General features: G+C 35.2%; 2 long non-coding RNA genes across 2 annotated transcripts; both read left to right on the top strand.

Annotated features, from left to right (window-relative positions):
* Positions 1-349: 349 nt before the first annotated feature.
* LOC145731435 (uncharacterized) lies at positions 350-1,931 on the top strand. The gene is made up of 4 exons (XR_014178803.1): positions 350-1,073; positions 1,130-1,529; positions 1,580-1,810; positions 1,867-1,931. It is a non-coding gene; the product is annotated as an uncharacterized LOC145731435 (long non-coding RNA).
* A 1,092-nt stretch (positions 1,932-3,023) lies between these two features.
* Positions 3,024-6,400, top strand: LOC145740150 (uncharacterized). The gene is made up of 3 exons (XR_014181353.1): positions 3,024-3,958; positions 4,018-4,173; positions 4,226-6,400. It is a non-coding gene; the product is annotated as an uncharacterized LOC145740150 (long non-coding RNA).
* The last annotated feature ends 16,170 nt before the right edge of the window (positions 6,401-22,570 follow it).

Raw genomic sequence — 22,570 nt, forward strand, 5'->3', positions numbered from 1 at the left:
ATTTAAATTTTTTACCTGCACTGTATAAGCGGTTGTCGAGCAACCGTACCAGCAACAATGACCTGTTTACCCGTTGCCCGACAACCGCCTATACAGTGCAGGCCAAAAGTTTAAATTTTCTCATTTTTGTTCGTGTTTTACGACGAAAGGGCTCAAGTTAGAGAGCCGAAAAAAATACAGAAAACTAGTCCGTGATAGGTACTACAACTTTCATTATTACGATTTTTCAATCAAATCAACCGTACAGGCGCAAAAAAATCAAAACCGTTTTCCCATGTGTAATCTCCTATGTCCAGGAGCACCTGGTATAAAATTCCTTGCGAATGCAATCAATTTTATATTGGTGAAACCTCCAGACCTTTAAAAAACGTATTAACGAACACCAAAATTATTTAAGAACTGGAGACTTTCACAAATCTAATATATGCCAACACGCGTTTGATAATGATCATAGAGTCAAATGGAATGAATGTAGTATCATAGACAAAGAAACTTTTTCAAAAAGACGTAAAATAAAAGAAAGTGCATATATTAGATTAAACCATGACTCCTGTGTTGCGACATCCTCTATTAATATTGACCAAACTTGGTTAAATATTCTAGAGGAGGAGATAACACTTGGTCATATCAAACGAAACTGAAATTTCTTGTAATTTTGTTTTCATTATAAAACCCACCTTTCACTACAACAATAAATAATCTTTTCTATTGGAATGACAAAAAGTCAAAATTTATGTCAATTTTCATTGACAAAACCCTTCTCGGAGTTCCAAACTGAACATTATCAGGTTTAATATTTATTAAGTTGTTGTTTTCTGTGTTCTGCCGTTGTGTTCTTTTTTAGATTCTCTGAAGACGGTGGTAGATTTTCCACCGAAACGTCAGCGTTTTTAGGTATCAAGACCGAGCCTAAGTCAGTGGTCTTGTGTTGGGACGACTAGGTTAATGTTATTTTCATGTTATTTTCAACTTAGTTGAAAATAGTGCGAAATTCCATTTTTCCAACAAACCTTTTTTGTGTGAGACAGAAGACCCAATAAACAAAGAAAAAATAAATAAATAAGTTATACAAGGTTAGTTACTGAATACGTATCTAATTTCACAAGTTATGGAAAAGACTTTTGATGAGATACAACTATTCTGCACCAACGCATTCTCAGTTACACACGAGGTTACACCACAATAAGCGAGGAGCAGCAAGGTTTCCGGAAAAACCGTTTGATGATTGATGCAGTGTTCGTTGTCAGGTAGAAAAGGCAATAGATTATAACAAAACTACATATCTGTGCTTCCGTACATATCTGGGATCCGGAATATCGCTTGTGTCTGGAAGACGAGGAAACTCCGATACATGTTCTCACACAGTGACCGGCACTTGCGACGATCAGAAAAGAGCTTTGGGGTAAGAGTGTAATCAACCCCTTAGATATTCAAGGTACCCGGCCAAGGAGTCAGGGCCACCAAACTGGAGGGTTACTAGCTTGTGATGGGTCACAATGGGCCCAGCTAGCGGCCTAAGTGTCTTCTCCGTAGGGAGCCGATCTAACAATATCATCATCATCATATCTGTGCTTTATAGAATTGAAAGCGTTAAACAGAATAAGGCTGAAGGATGTAATGAATGAGCTGAAGCATCACTAAGATGGATAGAGAGCTCAACGCAAAAAACACCACAGCAGTAGGAACAGCATTATCAATAACAGAAAAATACAGCAAAAGCACAAGGATACGACAAGGAGAGAGTCTCAGTCCACTGCTGTTCAACATCAGAATGGACGGAGGAATAGAGTAAGTGCTCAAGGTTGACAAGGTAAACTGGGCATACAAGATGGGAAACCAACAACTTAAGATAATAATGTTACGCAGACGAAATAATAACCACCAAAACAAATAGCATGGTGATCGCCAGGGAACCACGCAGATGCAAACTAACTATCCGATAGTTCATCAAACATGAGTTGACATGCATTATGGCATTTTGCTGAAAAACGCTTCTTAAGGAAGATACAGTCCTCCAAAATTTAGTTTAAAAAATCTTTTTTTTTGCAATAACTGTCAGACCGTTGGAGTAATTAGGTATGATCAAATTTTGAACAAGTACTTTTTGAAAAACATAATTAAAATATTCCTCTTCCAAATAAAAAGATGCGTCAATAAAAACCTGCTTGACCGCCAAAGCACAACCCTCCAAATCACTGTAGGAGTAGAAAAAAACTAATTTTTCTACTCCTACATGGATATTGGTTAATTCCTTAACAGTTTAGAGAACGGATAAGTAGGCAATTGCCACCGGTTGAACGAATATAGAATCCTAGACTTTCCACAACTGTGCGATATGAAATACCCCAATCACAGGCAATTTTTAGCGTGCGATATGAAATAGACTTGTTTTTGTATGAAATAGGCTAGAAAGAGAGTAGTTTTTTTTGTGAAATTTGGTAAGTAAGCTCAGGCGAATTGCCCATATCGCCCTCGTCCGATTGAGCACTGTGCCTTCGTCCTTGTGCGATAAGGACATCTTATTCACCTTTGTTGAACAAAATACTATTCTAATAGCTAACATTTCAAAAAATGATTTAGGGTAATTTCACGTCGTCATAAAATCATAATAATTCCACTGTACGACTGGTTTATTTAATGTGGTAGATGACCAATTTTTTAAATTAACCAGAGAATTTTTATTCTAGCATGTTTTCCTTACAAATTATGCAAAGTTTGCTATCAAGAAAATTATCGGTAATTTTAAGTTTTCGTGGTATTACCACCGAATTTTTTTTTATAGAAAATATTTGCAGAATTTCAAGCACATTCCGAAAATCTCCATTATTAGCCCTGTTATTTTAAGGATAGGAATATTTTGTTAATAATTTTTAAATTAATCTTTTTAAATTACCTCAAATGGCTATCATTTTTGTAATTTCATACAAGGATGCCCGAAAATGGGGGTTGGTCAGTCCCCATTAAAAAATCCTTTACAACACATCTTCCATAAACGTTGATGATGGTTACATAAGCAGAAAAACAAATAGTTAAAATTAAAAAAATATCTCATCGTGACAATTTCATTGACCCTTTCCATTTAATAAGTTTCAAAGCTTTTTTTCGGATATCTCTAAATAATAAATAATTTACATACTGCTGACTGATATAGTCCATATAAAAATTTCAACACTCAAGGAAATTTTGGTATCCATAAAATGTTTAGAAATTTTTAAACGATTAAACCGAGTTTCATCTACCCTGTCGTGCGTTACAAATAAATGCGACATTCTCGTGACGGCACTAAACTCGGATTTACACCAGCAAGAAATCTGTTTCGGCCATTTTAAAAGCAATGCGAAATGCTAGTTGTTATCGTGCTGTACATTCGTCAACTGGTTTTCAGGATTTCGTGGTTATTTACTGCAGGAAGCGTCCAGTCTGTTTGCTTTTGTTGGATCGTCGTTAATGCAATTTTTCTAGTCCGCCTGGAAGATTGTATCTTTGCTGAAAAATATCCTATGCTAATCTAGATTTTTTTGTAACCTATACTGTTCAACAAAAATTAGAGATTCCAGGATAAAAATTAGAACCGATTAATCGAAAATTTCAACGAAGACGTAGTTCACAAAAGCAATGACCTGAAAGTTACAGTTTTAGAGAAGTCGTTCGGGAATTTGCGACAAAGCCAGCCATGTTGTACAACTAATTGGATTATCCGGAGCCCCAAAGACTTTTAATTATACATTGTCGAAAGACGGCTTGAACTTTTGGTAATTAAAAAAGGTTTTTTTACTTTTCAAGATACCGAAAATCGAACTCTAGGAAAAAGAAATATTATGGTTTCAATTTAAGTTCGGTGCCTTATTTCGAAGTACAAAATGACACTTTTAAATGAAAAAATAAATCTACTACTCGGCGCCTCCACCATGTCACGTTGCGGGGTAGCCCAGAGGGAAGAAAACTCAGGTTTCCACAGGTAACCCACTTTATTTGTGAAGTTAAAATAATAGGTACCTACAATAATCTTACCTCCAGATTGTCAAGATGGCGAGGAGCATGATGTGGGATGCAGGTAAGAGTAGGTAGAAGGTTCACGGAGGCAAACGCTTTATCGGCGATGAATGAACCCTAGACTCGTGTTCGATGGCATTCACCGGGCCAGTAAAGTCGTTATGGTTCTAGCAAAGGGAGGTAAGTAGGTGCGGCAACCCTTGCTGCACGCCCACACTATTTTCTTTGCTAGGGCTGATACTCGGGTGTGGCACTTGGTCACCTACTGCTTCACGTTTCGTTACACAAGAGGCGTACCCAGACTAACCCAGATATCAGTCAGTAACCTCCCTCTGGGGAAGACCCCAGAGTTCGGTGATTTGTACGTGCTTTTGGTGCTGTATTTATATCCACATCATGACCTCAATTCGCCGATCTTGCTTACACAGACATTGTACTGGGGGAGACCGAGGCAATATTTGGTAACGGAACATAGTGTAATTTCTATGTTACAATACTATTTTAGGCGTTTTATGAAAATCTGGACAAACGATTAATCTGAAAAGATGAATGTTTAAGTAATGTGTGTAACACTTGCTAAGATAACCGATAACCAATGGAGCTGTGAACAAACCGAGCTAATTATATGGTGATAACTAGCTTAATTAGGAACCTTGTGACCTGAACATTAAAACAACTAAAGGTCAACATTTGTGATAGCAGCTAATTATAAGTGCTTAGTTAGGTTAGGATGGGTCAATAGGCTTGCCTGACAACTGTCCCTAGACTCCTAGGCGATCAGCCCCTGTGCAGGAACGATATCTTTGTCCCACGTCCAACTTGAGCCTTTATGACAATCACGAGTACTGGTACAGGTTTCAGGATTATCCTGGTAATAGCGGATCGAGATGTCTAGCCCTATGGATTAAGAAACGAAACCCTGGTGTTTTGCCCTAACCAAGGGCTTTTTAGTTGTTCTTGAAAATAGTAGATATCCCTTCCGGACATTAACGGCTCAGCTGGCTCTAACCCCGGTTACAAATACAAAAGGCACAAGAAATCCACGTACGTGACAATACTAGGCACTCGAAAAAGTCCTCAACTACGAGTTACAAGGAAAATACCTAGGCGGTCTTGGGTATGCTACGTGCATTTTTTTGCAAAAATTTGCTCGTAGCATACGTTTTTCACTGAACTATCCTATAATGAAAAAAGTACTACCACTAATAAAATAAAGTGGCATAACCTCAAACTTCAGAAGTTAACAAATAACTAAACCGCAATATTATGAAAACAACCAGGTAAGTGGATTGTGCAGATTATTTAAAAAAATTGAAAAAATCAACGATCATTTCAAAAGGGTAAACATGCATGCCAAATTTCATTTAAGTAAATTTTTTTGCACTTCTGCCTTTTTTTTGAAGAAATCCCTACAGGGGTTTCCATTAAAAAAACACAAGTTTTAATGTTCTTATGACTGGCGACAAATATATAAATTTTCAGCCACTTTGTATAATTTAGAATCAATTTCTTACCGTAATAATAGTTCGTCAGCTTTTAATGAACTGTTACCAAAATGTTTTTGTTACAAATCAAGATAACTGACTAAAGAATTTATTGATGCAATGTTAGCATTAAAAAAATCAATAATGTTGCAAAATCTCGGAAGCGGTGAAAGGTACACAGATTGCCATTCTGAATTTATCAGAATCTATACAAGATCTTAAAATAACAAAGTTGCTTCTAGTTTTTAGTACAAGCAGCAACGTGGCACTGGTAAAACTATTTATATGGTAGAGCTGATACCTAAGACGCAAACTTTCAGAATGATCGTACCTTCAGATCTTCAAAAACGTCTAAGGTATAGTATATACGAAGTCAGTTGAAACTACTCAAAAAACAATTCTGGTGGAATAATCGTCGGCGTCTTTGTTAAACATGGGCGGCGTTATAAAAATTTATTAAGGCGCTTTTTGCATGAACTGATCAATAAAACAAGTAAGAAAAAGGTATCATTGTTAATAAACAATGTAACTTAAACCCCCAAGAACTGTATTAAATATGTAAACACACACTGAACAATATTATTTATATTTTAATATGATACGAATGAAAACTCTAAATACCGGCCTGCACTGCCTTTTCCACAAGTACGGAAGCTAATCGAGGGTCTAACAAGCATCTGAAAAAACTAACAATAGATTCTAAAATGCTGGCCAATAGAAACTGTGATGCAACCAATCAAACAGCTTTACGGTGGTTATACTCAGAATTATTGATGACACTCACACATCAAGTCCACGTTGACTCGCTGCAAATTTCTACGGGGGACAATCACATACAAATTTGCTCGTTTTTCCCTATGCTTTATGTGGTGTGTTGATCGAACCCCGTATTTTGACCTGTCCCAACTGACTTCGTATAGACTATACCATCCACTGTTGGACACTCTGTATGTGGTTACCATAAAAAATTGTTAATAAACAATTGATCATGACTGCATTACTGTTTTTTTTTTCATTATAAATTGTTAGGAAGTATGCCTTACATAAATTTTGTTCTTATTAATGCAACTTCTGTTTTTAAAAAACTTTTATTTATTAAAAACGAACGAAATTACATTTGAACGTTAACCAAGCGAGATATCTTAATGACTAATTACATGCACAAATGCTGCTGTATAAATAGGAAAATAAATGCTGACTTAACAAGCTAGTGTGAGGATGTCTATTTAGTATTAGATCATCAGAAATGGCCATATAACTCCTCCCTCACTAAGACTGAGAAAATCGGGGTACATTTTCGAGGGTTTCTAGTTGTATGTCCACTTTTACATTGTCCTTATTTTTCCTATAGTAAAAGTAAATTACAATACCAATAATGATTAAGATAATAACTAATATTAATATAATTGATACGCTAGAGCTAACAACATCGAATTTCTTAAGATGATGTACAGTTAATTGTTTTGCTCTTTCTAAGTCTTCATGAATCTTATCTAGATTAATTTCCGTTAATTGTAAAGGTTCAATTCCTTGTACCAATTTTTCATCAATAACGATGGTTGGCAATTTTAATCGTGAACTGATGATTTCTGGATTTTGAGATTCATAAATCTTATCTTTTATTTTTGTTGAACATTCTGATGGTAAAATTAATGATGGTTGATTTATAATTTCAATCGATTTTTGATTTGGACATTGAAATTGAATGTTCTCACTTTGAGTTGGTATTATTATAATAGAATTATCCTCTAATTGAGTGACTGAAGTTTTCTTGAAATTTATTGGAACCATTGGACAATGATTTGTTAGATTTATTGATTTCATTACACAAGGTTCGTTTGAGTTTAAAACTTCCTCTAAACAAAGAGATATTTTCTCAATTTTTGGACATTTTTCCTTTAAATTATAGAAATCATTTGAAGATTTTAATAGGTATGGATTGGTAAGGGTTATTATTTGATTATTGATTGGGATCGGATAAACTCGATATAATGTGTAGGGTTTACCGGATATCAACGGGATCGCAATGTAGAAAATGATTAGGTCATTTTTTATAGTTACGTCCGTGTGAGCTGTCTCGTAGTATTTGATTAAGTTGTCAAAAGGAATTCGAGTTTCTGGTTTCAATTTATGAATAATCGCTCGTAATTCTTTGTATTTTAAGATGCTGTGATGTAGTATGTTAATTTCTGCAAAATTGATAGCAGTTTGCACATTGTTGCGAATTTCATTGAGGATGTGAATATTGTTTTCCAAGTTATCTAGTAATATGACTAAGTACATAGTCGTTGACGTAGACTGAGTCATTTGTGTTAAGTCGTTCACACGGTCTTGCAGTTTTTGCTGATTTGACTTTATGTTAGACAGCTGAGTATCAACGTCTTTTATTAGTTGCTTAACAATGGTTTGAGTTGAGGAAATATCATCATGTAAAGTATTGATTTTCCTGGATGATTTTAATGTAATTGTCATAACGTTCGCCATCATCCGCATCTAATGTTCCATATAAGTATTTTTGTGCTTTTCCCAGAAAATTGAATAGTCCTCTTTTAGTTCTACGTTTTGTCTTGTAATGAGTGATAAAGTCTTTGATTGAATATACTTGATTTAGTAAATCACTAATTCTAGTAACTAAAAGATTGTACATAGGTTTTTGTACTTTATCAATTGTTTGATTAACTTGCAAAAGAGTTTTTTCAGTTAATATTAAACTTTGCCTCATATTAGTTAAGTTTATATGATAATAAACATGATGGTAGTTGGTTATTATGTAACTTGGTCCTTCCTGTACGGGCAGTAGGGGGTTTGAAATTTCTTCGATTTTATACTGAGCGTTGACCAGTAATGGTAGTAGAATTAGCACTATCTTCATCTGAAATTTACAATCGTCTTTTAATGTCTTTAGGATGTCTTTGATTTCTAAACTTAGTCAATTTATATTTAGGTTTTAGATTTTTTGTTCTAGTAAAAGGAGTTGACATTAGTTGTTCTGTAAGTTCAGGTATCTCGGGGTCATTTTCGCGTTTTTCATTTAATTTTGACAAAACGTTGGCTTTTTTAGCGCTTAATTTTAAGTTTATTTTAGTATTTAATTCCTTAAAGGTTTCAGCTAACTCATGAATGTAGTCTGTTTGAATTTGATCAAGGTTTTTCTCAAAATTTAACTGATAGTTAAGATTTCCTTTGAGAATTTGAAAAGGCGTATACTCGTGTGAGGAATGAATACTGTTATTATAATTCAGTATTGCGATATCTACAAGTTCCTGAATCGTTTTTGTTCGATGATCATTTCTAATTGCAATAAGACTTTCTCTGAGGGTCGAATGAAAACGTTCGATTGGAGAGTTTGAGTTTGGGTTGTATGGTGTTGTAAAGTGTAACTCAATTCGGTAAGTCTTGCAAAGGTCTTGCACTAAATTACTTTTATCTACTCCTAGCATGGTAATCATTCATTACATAGCTCATTTTGAGTTACGTAATGAGCGATTTTACCGCACTAGTGCGATAATAATCGATTTTATCGCACTAGTGCGATAAAACAACTTTAAATGAAAATTTCTGCAGTAATTGTTTATTGAATTTAAACATAACTTTGATACATTTTTTCATATCGCCTTTGACTTGGCAGGCAACAAGCCAGATACCACGTTTGCGGCAGCTTCTTCAATATCTGACGGAAGTTCTTCAGACATGTTCATAACGAAATGCACTTTTAAAAATTTGTGACTGACACTGTTAAATTGTCGCTTAAGTAATATGTGGAAACAAATGGCCACCATAGCAACAACACCAAAACAGTACAGCGTAGATGACAAAATTTAAGGGTAACAAATAACTACCCGTAGCAAGCATATACGAGACGTTCCTAAATAGTTCACATTGCACAAAATATGAATTTTCTTCTTACTTTACGCTGCTTCTGATGGTCGTAGATAAAATGTTGTACATCACCCGTGGGGTATGGCAAATTAACGTACTCGTGTGATCACCACAACTCGGTCTACGACCTCGTCGTGGCAACACTCCCACTCGTGACTATAAAAATGCTCATACCCCACTAGTAATGTAAATAACTATTAAAGGACTGTGCGTTATCCGTGGTTATTTTGCATGGGGTTCCATGATGTGAAAACAGTTTAATTAAGTTTTGACATATTTCGATTGCTGTTTCATTTATAGGATAAGCTGCTGCAAATTTTGAAAAATTATCGATTATTGTTAAGAATTTCTGACCTGAAATAGAATAGATATCCATGTATATATGTTCAAAAGGCTTATTTCCGGTTGGTGTCGGTTTATAAATTACCTTGTATGGATGTCTTTCATATTTTGTCCGTTGACAGGTTTCACATGTGTTTACGTAATTAATTACATCTCTTTCTAAACTCGGCCAGTAATATCGTTGTTTTATATTTTTGATATTTTCGGTCATACCTCGATGAGATGTTTTTGTGGTGTGATATCTTTCAATAATCTCTTTTTGTTCATTGATGTTTGTAATGTCTTCTAATAATGTGTTAGAAATAAAAAGTTTGTATGAGTTATTTTTGAATGTTTCTTGAAAGATTCGAATTATTATTGGCTCCAATTCCTTATTTGGAAAATGTAGACAGTAGGTGTCTGGGGGTAAATGATTTATAAATAGTTGTTGAATTTCCTCGGTCACTGGTTCTTTGTTTATAAAGATAATTATTCTTTTCTTTACTTCGAAAAGGCTCTTTGTCAGAGTATAGGGTTTATCTTTATCCGTCCATTTAAATATTAATTGATGTTTGTAGGTGTTTAAACTTTTATTAACATATGGTGCTCCTAGAATAGGATTTTCTTGAGACGTGTGGACCGTTAGAGTATCTGAGTTGTCGTCTAGGGGTTGGTTATTTTCTTGAGGAATTTCTGAATTTAGGTCAGACTCATTAGCTGTTTCAGTGCTAAATGATTTTTCTGAATCCTGTGGCTTTTCTGAACTTTGTAATTTTCTTGGTGGCTTTATTTGAATGTCGGAAATTATTTTGATTGGAATTTTTCTCGGATTTTCAAATAGATTTTCCTGTGATTTAAAGAAATGTTTAATTCTATCTCGCCAAGAATATTGATCGTTTTCCTCATTGTTACTTTCGCATGCGGCTGACATATGTGTTAATGGTGGTTGTTCATAAGAGATAGGGTTTATTTCTCTAGGTGGGCGCGAAAGAGCGTCAGCGTTGGAATTTTGTGTTCCTTTTTTATAATTTATAGTATAGTCATATTCTTGTAATTTTAGTCTCCATCTGACAAGTTTCGAATTGGGTTCCTTTATAGAAAAGAGCCATTGAAGTGGTTTATGATCGGTAACTATAGCGAATTTTCGACCAAAAAGATAGGGTCTAAAATATTTAGTAGCCCATACTATGGCTAAAAGTTCTTTTTCTATAGTGGAATAGTTACATTCGGAGGGATTGAGGGTTCGGCTAGCATATGCTATAGGAAGGTCAGTTCCAATTGAACCTTGAGACAAAATTGCTCCGATTGCATAGTCTGATGCGTCTGTTGTAAGAATAAAGGGTTTCTCAAAATCGGGGTGTTGGAGAATTGGGTCATTCATTAGAATGTTTTTACATAAATTAAAAGAAATTTAAAAATGGTTTGTCATGAATAATTTTTACATTTTTCTTCAAACAATTAGTCAAAGGTTTAGTGATTTTAGCAAAATTTTTTATAAATTTTCTGTAGTAACCTACAAGGCCAAGAAATTATTTAATTTCTTTTGGGGTGTTTGGAATTTTGAAATTTTTTATAGCTTGCAGCTTTTTAGGGTTAGGTTTTATTCCTTCAGGGGTCACGACGTGTACTAAAAACTTGGCAGGTTTTTTGTAAGAACTCTGATTTGTCAAGTTGAATTTTCATGTTGTATGAAATTAGACGGTCAAAAACTTGTTTTAGAGAATCTAAATGTTCTTGCAAACTGGTGGAATATATAATTATGTCGTCCATATAGACTAAACAAATTTTTCCTTGTAGTCCGCGTAAGACATTGTCCATTGCTCTCTGAAAAGTTGAAGGGGCATTTTTCAATCCGAATGGCATTCTAGTATATTCATAGTGACCATGCTCTACATTGAAAGCTGTTTTGGATATGCTATTGGGATCCATCTCAATCTGGTGGAAACCGCTGGCTAGATCGAGGGTTGTAAAATATTGGCATCTACCAAGCTTGTCTAATATATCAGTGATATTTGGTAAGGGATATCGATCGTCGACAGTTTTCTCGTTAAGTTTCCTGTAATCGACTACCAATCGCCATTTTTTCTGACCAGAAGCGTCCATTTTTTTTGGTACGATCCATATAGGTGAACTCCATGGGGAATTAGATGGTTGAATTATTCCGTCTTCTAACATTTGGTTGACTTGTTTGTTCACTTCTTCCTTATGAACGTAAGGGTATCGGTAACTTTTAGTGTGAACTGGTAATTCGTCGGTGGTGTTAATGACGTTTAACTTTATTTGAAAATGTTAGTTTATCTCCAGGCTTATGCAAAACTTGTGAATAATTTTTAATTAGTTTAAAAAGTTGAACCTTTTCTTCCTGATTTAGGTGTTGATGTCTTATTAAATTTTCAAAGTTAACTTTTTCATGTTCTGAAAATTGTTTTTTGTTTGTGTGATGTTTCGTTTCAAAGTTAAAAATTTCAAAATTATTAAGATCTATTGATTCTAAAGGAAGATTATTTTTTGTGTTACATTCAAGAGTAAGAGTTTTATTAGTATGATTGAGTATGTCAAGAGTGTAAGTGTTGTCTACGATTGATACTAGTGTTGGTTGAATTTCTATCTCGTTGTCACGATAATAGGGCATTGTCCAAGTCGTATTGTTAGGTAATTCAGTTCTTAGTGTTGTTTTCTGAATGGTTTTTGGTGGAATTTCAATGACATAATGATCGAAATCTCGTCTATACTGAAATGGAATTTCCAGATATTGATTGATTAATCTTTCATTTTCTATGTCAATGCCTAACTTTAGTTTACGAATGTCTTTTATTCCTAAGATTCCATCGAAATATTCGTGAAATGGGTAAAGTATAAATTCTATCGAATCTGTTATGCCAAAGCATAAAAATAAGGGAATTTTTGCTTTACTTGTTGCTTTCCTTGAACCTGCACATGTATGTAGTGTACTTACATAAGGTTCGATTAAATTTGGAAAATGTGTTTCTGCTATTGATGGTCTAAGAAGAGATGCATGTGATCCAGTATCAATAAGTAATCGAATGTTATAATTTGGAATTTCTATATAAGGTAATTGATTGATCTGCATACTGTTTAAACTTAAACATGGTTGGTTTTGTCCGAGGCTTGTAGATGAAAATTTTCAAGCTGATCGACTAAACTTTCTTCTGGAGGTAACATCGAACTTGATTGATTATCTTCAAGGTTTTCAGTTTCAAAGTATGCGTCGTCGTTATTGTCAAATTCGGGTTGGTAATAATCATCATTAAATTCATTTTCAAGATGTGTTAATTCTTGAAAAGAGAAATTGGGTTTTCTTGTCTGTTGGAAATGATTATAAGGTCTGTATTCAGGTCTATTCTGTTGAGGTTGAGGACCTGGTGGAGTTAAATTTCGTTTTATGGTACTTACACCGGACATGGGTTGTGGAAATTGCGGCTTTGGATGGTTTCGTTGATTTGGTGCATTTTGTTGATGGTTTTGAGGTCGAAATTGTGATTTTTGGAATTGATTTTGTGGTCTATAAGAGTTTTGAGGTTTGAAAGAGTTGAAAGGCTTTTGAGTGTTTACAAAAGTTTGATTAGCAGGTTTGTTACTTGGTTTATTTTGATTCTGTAAATAGTTATTTTTGAAAGTAGTTTGGCTAGTCAATATTTCATAATTAGTTATTATATCAATTGCACTGTCCAAATTTTGAGGATTTTGAACAATTAATAGAGTTCGCAATTCACTTGAAATATTTGCTAAGAGATTTTGTGTCGCGGTAAGTTCATTTTGAGAAATTAATATACTTCTTGCTTCCGCATTCATTACTTCAGTACAGATTTTTGTGTTAATTTTGGTAACTAGAGATTTTAGTTTTTGAATATAATCTTGTGTAGATTCATTTGTTTTAGAAAGAAATATTAGCTGTTGCTGCAGGTTAGCTCTGGTGATTGGGTCACTGAACTTTTGCTGTAATGCATTTTTAATTTCGTCCCAAGTTTTAAGATCTGGGCGAGTTAAAAGAAAATCTTCAGCAGCACCTAATATTTTAGATTTTATTGCCAAAATTACATATTCTTGCTGTGATGGATCAGCATTAAAGTAACGTGTGTGAAATGTATTAACTTGGTTTACAAAGGATTCCAATCTCAGTGGATTTCCGTCAAAAGTTTTTAAAAGAGTAACAGTTGATCTTAAAGCATCACTCATTTTGTCAATAGGGGTACTTACTCCTAAATTAGTCTCTAAACTATTTCTTATACTACTATTATCAATTTCTTCTAATTGAAGCGGAAAATTTGTAGAAATTTCCGTATACAAATTAGTTAAACTTGAAGTTAAATTTTTATCTAAACTAATTTTTCGTTTTGGATACGATATATCCTCTAATACTCTATCTTTTTGAGTAAATTTCTTCATTTACTTTTCATTCTTAACTAACAGGTACACCAACTATAGGAAATTACTGACTCACAGTTGTCTCCCAGTATTTCGTCCTGTATCAAGCGGTACGTCGCTAAGTAGCTTCACTATCCAGGGTAGTACTGCTCGTAGGGGACACTAGCACGGCTAATATATCCCTGCTGGCTTCTCTCGTTATGGCGAACCAGAAAGCGATGTCTGCCAGGAGTCACAAGATGCTTTTGCGTTGGTCTTTTCTTCAGAATCCTTTCTTAACTGTTGACACAGAGAGGGTGCTACTTAATCCAGTGATGTAACATTCACGGACACACGTTTCACTTCGAAAACTCCGAACTTTTCACAAAAACCGAATTTTTATTTCGCACTCCGAAAGGATCCTACCGACTGCGCCAATTTTGTTCTTATTAATGCAACTTCTGTTTTTAAAAAACTTTTATTTATTAAAAACGAACGAAATTACATTTGAACGTTAACCAAGCGAGATATCTTAATGACTAATTACATGCACAAATGCTGCTGTATAAATAGGAAAATAAATGCTGACTTAACAAGCTAGTGTGAGGATGTCTATTTAGTATTAGATCATCAGAAATGGCCATATAACTCATACAACAAGTGTTTGTACTTGAATTAAATAAATAAAAACTTTTAATGAAAAACATATTTAAATTATTTATTTACAATTATTTTAATTAAAATATAAATTTCTATTTCAAATGTATGATATTGAACAAATCAATACACAAGACCCAGTGGTTGATAGCCTTTTTTCTATTGAAAATAAAGATTGTTTATATATATATATATAAATACACAATAAGATAAACATAAATATGTTTTAACAAGACAAATGTTTATTTAAAAGATAGTGCTGACTTTTTTAAATAAAATGAAATAGTGTTTAATTGAAATATTTGATAAAAAATTATTAATTCGTACATGTCTCATTCCTGTTTCAATACATATCCCATTGAACTTTACATTGGACACTGAAACTATTTTCGTTCGTATTAAAGAAATGGATTCGATAATATCAATCATCTATTTTGACATTATTAACCAAATATATGTTTGAACGAACTTCATTTTTGTTTAAAACAAGTGAGATTTTTATTCTGTATACTATTTTTCACTGTGTATCACTGTATACTATTTTTCTTATGCCACAATCCAAGACCTTGAATAAGCAATTAAAAATAAAATAATTGAAATGGTCTTTCAGTGTCAATTTTGTTGATCATTACCAATTTATCAAACGAAAGTCTGCCGCAAAGCTCCGATTCGTACAGGGCAAAACAACTTCTTCAGAAATTAATAGGTGGATTAAAAGTTGAAGCACTCTTCATTAAATACCGGTCGTTAATAATCTTACTTCGAACACAAAGTCTATTTGCTTTGTTTGTACAGACAGGCCGATTAAAAGTTCAGAAAATTAATGGATAAAGGCCGGTAAGAAAGAAATATCACTTCGTTTAAAACATCAAAATGAACTGTTGAAACATTGGGGCAGCTGGCATTCAATCTGAAGAACTGCCAGTGACAAGTTTAATAACAACTAGCGTCTTTTTTTAAAATAACAGGATTAACCTCTACAAACTTATATGTTGTAATACACCGTTGAAAAAGTAAAAATCAACAGAATTAAATGACGTAAAAATATATAGGATGTTCCATTTAAAAAAATGTAACTTACTGTCATATGTCAGAAACTAAACGTAATAGAAAAAAACTGACTACGCCATTGGATTCTACGTCAAAACTTCTACCGGAAACCGTTTTTCCTTTTTTGATAACTTTAATAGCAAATGAAATACAGAGAAGGATCCAAAATGACCAATTTTCAAAAGCCCCCCGTATCTTTGAAACAAAAGAAGTTTGCGCAGCCCACTCTTGGCCAATCATCTCAGCTCAGAAAAAGAGATCAGAACACGTATGCTACTTTTTTTCTATCTATTACCGTTTTCTCTGTACCCCGTAAAACCATCGAAAATGCAGCACCCTGTACAAAAAATGCCATATATATGTCATCAAAACACGGTTTGCTATCGGCTAATAAGGAAGGAAGAGAGTTTGCAAGTGGATAAAAAAATCGGATAAATTTTGCTGTTGATTTCATCGTTTCCACGAATTTTCACTACACTTCTATTGTTGCAATGTCTCACCTTGAGATTTTTGCTGGCACTGTCAATTTTGATGTTTGTTCGTATTGTTCTGTTTATGGCTCGCTTCGGATAGAGTTCTACTGCAGAAAATCAAAAGAACCAGAAAAAATTATTTCTGCCAGTACAAGGTAGTCGCAGTCTTATTATATTATTGATTATATTCATGGAATTGTCTTATTAAATACCATTCGAGCTCAGATTTTGAACAGGATAATTTTTCCGCTTGTCTTCTCATACTTTCTTTATGGTACAAAACCTGTTTGGCAAAATCACTCGAGCTGCGCACAAAAATTATCCGGATAAATCTGAGCTCTTATGGTATTGCCCCCAATAATTTTTGGAAAAATGTGCTACTGCTTTTTTCAAAATATATTTTATTTGTGGATTAAATTGATTAGAAAAAAATTTACATTTGTTTTAATTAAATATAGAATAAAAATCGTCAAATTACTGAGTTATAATAATAGTATTATGTAATAAATTTAGGAAAAATTACAAAAACCTCCAATTTGTAGTAGTACAAACTTTTTTAACTATAAATTTTATTCACGTGTAAGAATGAGCTACAAAACACATAATGCATTTTACAATGACCGTGTTCTAGAGCTTACAATAAAACCTACAAAAACCTAAAAGAGATAATAAGATACGACTGCACAACAGGAGCAAAGCAAAGTATAACAAAAATTCTGGCAATCAATCATTCGATTTGGTCTCTTTTGGTCCACATGACGTCACGGTTTCCAAGCAAGGATTAATAGTTATCTTTGACAGGGCCGTTCCAAGCTCTTTGGAAACAGATGGCCATTAGAACGTTTTAACGTGAAATATAGTTCCTGAAGTAATTAATAATTGCATTAATCGACCTGAAAATGTCGGGCAACCGCTCCAGTTATAAATGATTATTTCGTTTCAGCGTTTTTGAGTACTCTTGATTTTATTGTGTTTCGTTGGTATTTTGTCTGTCTGGTAAACAATTACATTGTTAAAATTAGATTTATAAATAGGCAACACGACCAACGATTACGATATCGAAAACAGTCATGGAACGTGCTGTAGACAGCGAAACTGACAATCACATGCACGAGTAACTCCCAATTGGTAACAAAATAATACCTAATCCCTGTAGAAGTAGTGTTTCGGAACCGTATTACAAATTTAATACGTAGGTTATAGCAGTTTCAATTGGGATTTATAGCCTCAACGTTCTGGAACTAAAGGGATTATCTTGTTCCAGGGCTCAAAAGTCACTTTATTATTTATTAACCGAGAGTAGTATTAATTTTTGCCAGGATCTCGCCTAGTTTTGTTTATCGTTGATTTGGAGATTGAGAACAGTTCTATTTTGTTTGGACTTGTTGTATAACAAAACTTAGTCATAGGAGTAAATACTAATCAATATAAAACTTTGAAATGAATTACATCCATTTATTCTACTCCTACACGCTATAAGAATATTTCCAGTTTAGACAGTCAGTTAGTGCTTGAACGGATAAGAAAGCCCTAATCAATGACTGCTAATTCTAGCTGTAATAACCATCAAAACATTGCATTTCAGCTTGCGATGTGGGACAGAAGAAAGGTTTTTCATGTTTCAATTAGTGTTCACTTACAGGGTCCTGCATCTGAACTTCCATGAACTCAATATGGGTAAGACTCATGGACACATATTATTGTAAAATTAGTATAGCTATACAGAGAGTGGCAGAAAATTTTCTAAATGGTAAACACCCTGTATTTAATTGTATTTTGGATATTTTTGTAATTATAAGATAGACTTCTTGTAGTACTGATGCATCTAACATGCACCGTTTTAGTGTTACCGTTTCTACATATTTAGAAATTTCTAAAATTGTTTTTTATAAGCCGATAATGCCAACTTCAATTAAAATTAGAGACTGTCTTTTACCATTATTTTTTTTCAATTTAAGTACGAAATTTTCAAATGGTCAAAAGAATTTACATAGTTCAACATGTTAATATTCAGGAATTAGCCCACATTTTCTCGAAAACGGTGGCAAGATGTGTTACTCATTTAACATAATTATTTTTCATAAAATCAATACTCTCAAAAAATGCAAGAACAAACCGAGTGTTCCATTAAAAAAAAAGCTTTACGACGCTAAATCTTTTTGCGATCTCTTGTACAGAGGGTATTTCAAATTCGAGAGTCCATTATTATTAAGCAATAGCAATTTAGAGTCCAATATTATTATTTATATTGCCGTTTTAACATTCGAAAAGTTCCGTTTACCTACTTCCGGAGATATTCGAAATAATACGAAATTTTGAAAAATCGGTTTTATTTTCTTTCGTTTTTTGTTAACCATCATCAACTTTATTTTTTTAAATACGGACCAAGATTTTTAATTTTTTAATTGAATTGCTTTATTTAATCCAAACAATACGGTATGCAATATGCAATACGGTATGAATATTTTGCAATTACAGTCTAGTCGAAAATTGTTTTCTATTAAGTTATTATTCTGTACTATTCTATTAGTCAGTCGCGGAAAAGTATCACTTTCCGCATTTGTTAGAAAAATAACTATATGTGAATATTTAAAATTTTTGGAAAAAAAGAAAATATAATAGAAAAATGCAACGGACAATAAACAGCAATTTGCTTAAAAAAAATAATAATGATTTATTTAGCATAATCACAACGCAACCCCACGGAGGTCTACAAAGTGCTTTGGTCAGGTTAAGGGGTAGCCCAGAGGGAGAACCCACTTTATTTGAGTATATGAAACAACAGGTACAATAATCTTACCCCCAGATCGCCAAGATGGCGAAGAGCATGATGTGGGATGATGGTTAGAGTTGAAGGGAGGTTCACGTAGGGCAACGCTTTATAGGGGATGAATGAACCCTAGACTCGTGTCCGAGGGCATTCACCGGGCCGGTAAAGACGTTATGGTACTAGCCAAGAGAGGCAAGTAGGTACGGCAACTGTTGCTGCACGCCCACACTATTTCCTTTGCTAGAGCTGATACTTGGGTGTTGCATTTGGTCACCTGCTCCACGTTTACGTTGCACAAGAGGCGTACCCAGACTAACCCAGAGATCAGTGACCTCCCTCTGGGGTAGACCCCAGAGTTTGGTGAAATAGTCGAGCTACGGTGCATCTTTTATACTCTTCAGCGACCTCATTATGCTAACCTTGCGGACTATATGCTGGTTACTGGGTGTTCACCGTAACTACTAACACAGGTGTGACAATATCTCTACAAGATCGTCCTCAAGATCTCTCAAGCTCAAGTAAACCGCTCTTCATTTATTTTAACAAATGCTCTTTCATAGAACGTAGCTGGAAAAGATAAAACATCCAGCTCCAAAATCACACAATCATTATCATCCTCTTCTTCTTCTAGCCCATTGGGGTCCATTGATCAATTTCCTCACCTTGACGAAACAATATTGCTGCGTCTGCTATTCCATTCCAGTCTCTGATGTTACGCAACCACAAGTGCTGCTTTTTACCAGATCCTTGGCGACATTCAATCTTTCCTTGGAATTTTGGAATAGAATACCGTTCAATACGAAATAAACTGCTCGCGACGTCAACCGGGACAGTGATGTTTTTGGGTAATTTTTAAAACTACGCCATTGTGAAACGAATCAACAAATTTTAATGCGGTTTGGACCGTCATTGAGCTTGGTTTATTGGCTCTTTACTGATGTAAAAAACTTTTGCTTTAATGCACTCTAACTGCCTCATACAGGGTGTGAAAGAAGTGCGTGCAAATTTAGGTGTTATTTAGGTCAATATCTCTGGAGGTTTTTGGGCGTTTCCCCATTAACGTCCCATGTCTCAAGAAATATTGATTTATCCAAAAAAGACGACATTACAGTGCTCAAGCTCGAATTAAGTTATGGCTGCAGCTTATTATGTGTCATTTTAGTTGGGTGTAGATCCAAGATTATCTTTTACATAATTTTTGAAGCAACCCCATGACCAATAAGACCATACAGGGTGGCTAAAGACAATAAAAGTGGGACATAAACGTGCACAAAAGAAGAAAAGTATTAAATTAGAGCCACTTTACTAATAAATAATTTTAACTTTTTTCTTACGTATGAACTTGTTGTCTAGGGTATTACCTCGGGACGTTTTTGGGCGTTATTTAATTAACGTCATGTGACCGAAGAAATATCGATTTTTCCGGAAAATGGATAAAACACTGTTCAATCTTGAATTTAGCCCCATTAGCAGGTTGTAACTATCATTGAAATACCGTTGTATGTTCAAAATTATCTGTTACATAATCTGAGTACTTTTCAGGACGAGCCCCATATTTGGTAAGACCTTACAGGGTGTCCAGCGACAGTGAGGGAAACTTGAAATTCTTAGCACAAATTGTTCTTCCACTTTAACTGTCTCTAAACACCCTGTATGGTTCTATCGGTTAAAGGAGTTGACAAAAAATTATGCATCACATAATATGGGACCTACACGTGACTTAAAATGCCAGTTCAAAGCTACTGCCTTAATTGGAAATTGAGCCCTGCTATGTCGCATTTTTTGGATACATAGCTATTTCTAGAGTCACAGGATGCTAATTGGGAAACGGCCAAAAAAGTCCCGAGATATTGACCTAAACAACATTTCCTTAAGTTAAAATAAACCCAAAACCAATTATTGATCAATTGGGGACTACTTGAAAATTTCACTTTGTTGCGCGCGCTTCTTTTCCACCCTGTATAGTACAGTGGCGGTGGATTTAAGTCAGAGTTTTTTCCCGGAACTGTTGATGAAGCAGGATCGGGTTCCTCCGACGCTTCTGTCCAGCCGACTTCTAAAGTTTGTAGTACCCGAGAGGGAGGAATGGGATTCTCTCGAAACTCTATCCTCCCGTCGCATGGAGACGTCTGGATCAAAAAAACCGTGACGGAGGCAGGGGCAGGTGAGTATGGTGCAACGTCGGGGACGAGGCTTAGATTCCCTCTAGACTGCCACTGTACCATCTTCCAAGCCAGGATCTTCAGGATCAGCCGATGGGGAAAGTTCATTTTAAACTCACCGCTACGCCGGAAGAATATATTTATCTGTACGGACAGCAAGGCAGCAATGGGTGCCTTAAAAGCTGATTCAACGACGTCTGCGCTGGTGCTGGAGTGTAGGAAGACACCCCTGACGCTCACGCGGACGGCCAATGTACGTCCAACTTGGTTTCCAGGGCACTCCTCCAGGGTGTCAGGAAAAAAAGAGGCGGACAGGTTAGCCTTTCGTGGCTCCAAAGGGAGACCTGTAGGAGCCGAACCTATTGTAGAGGACTAGCCGGCGCGGTCGAATCCGCCATTGTGGACCGTACCTTCTGGCAAAGATCCGATATTGCGGAGGCCGGAGGCATGCGGCAGTCGCGATATATCATGGGCTTCTTTCCAAGAAACAAGTCGAAGTCCGTGATGGAATTATCCAGAAAGGACCTCAGATCTGTGATAGGACTTCTCACGGGTCACTATCAGATGAGAAGACACATGCACATTCTGGGTATGTCACAGGATCCGGAATGTCGCTTGTGTCTGGAAGACTAGGAAACTCCGATACACGTTCTCACACAGTACACTTGCGACGATCAGAAAAGAGCTTTGGGGTAAGAGTGTAATCAACCCCTTAGATATTCAAGGTACCCGGCCAAGGAGGCTTTGCGGCTTGGTCAGGGCCACCGAACTGAAGGGGTACTAGCTTGTGATGGATCACAATGGGCCCGACTAACGGCCTAAGTGTCTTCTCCGAAGGGAGCCCATCTATCAATATCAATATCATCATGGTAGCTGATTGATGGCAGTAAAGGTTTCAGGCAGTAAAAGATTTTTATCTCCACCCCCGTATTCGTGTTTTATTCTGTCGACGACCTTTTGATTTAGATCGGTCTATAAATTAGGCAGAAATATCATAGTTCATGTTCCTACAGCGCTAGAACAATACTTGTAGACAGAGGAGCCTACAAGTATTGTAAGAATGTTGGAAAGTTTCTTTTTAAACTAAAAAATCTGAAACTTTTTCTTGTAGTACTTTGCTTTCTAAATTTCCATCAAAACAGATTACATTTCTTCAATTAAACAAAACCGAGATATTTAACTTTAGTCATAAAGCCACCACGTTTACGTAAAAACCGGTTCTTTATAAGCTTTCGACGTCAAAAAAAAAATGAAACCACGAATGCTCCCACAATTCCTAAAAGCCGGAGGCGCATTTTTACTTGGGGAAGCCACACCGTTTAGGCAAAATATTTTTTTTTGCTTGCCGAACGTGTTCTGCCTTTTAAAGACGTAGCCACGCGGAAAAAATCAAAGAAAGAACCATATATCCCAGTC

This window comes from Ips typographus, linkage group LG1 (genome assembly GCF_016097725.1).
Source record: "Ips typographus isolate SLU linkage group LG1, UJ_Ityp_2.0, whole genome shotgun sequence".
Taxonomy (NCBI): Eukaryota; Metazoa; Arthropoda; class Insecta; order Coleoptera; family Curculionidae; genus Ips; species Ips typographus.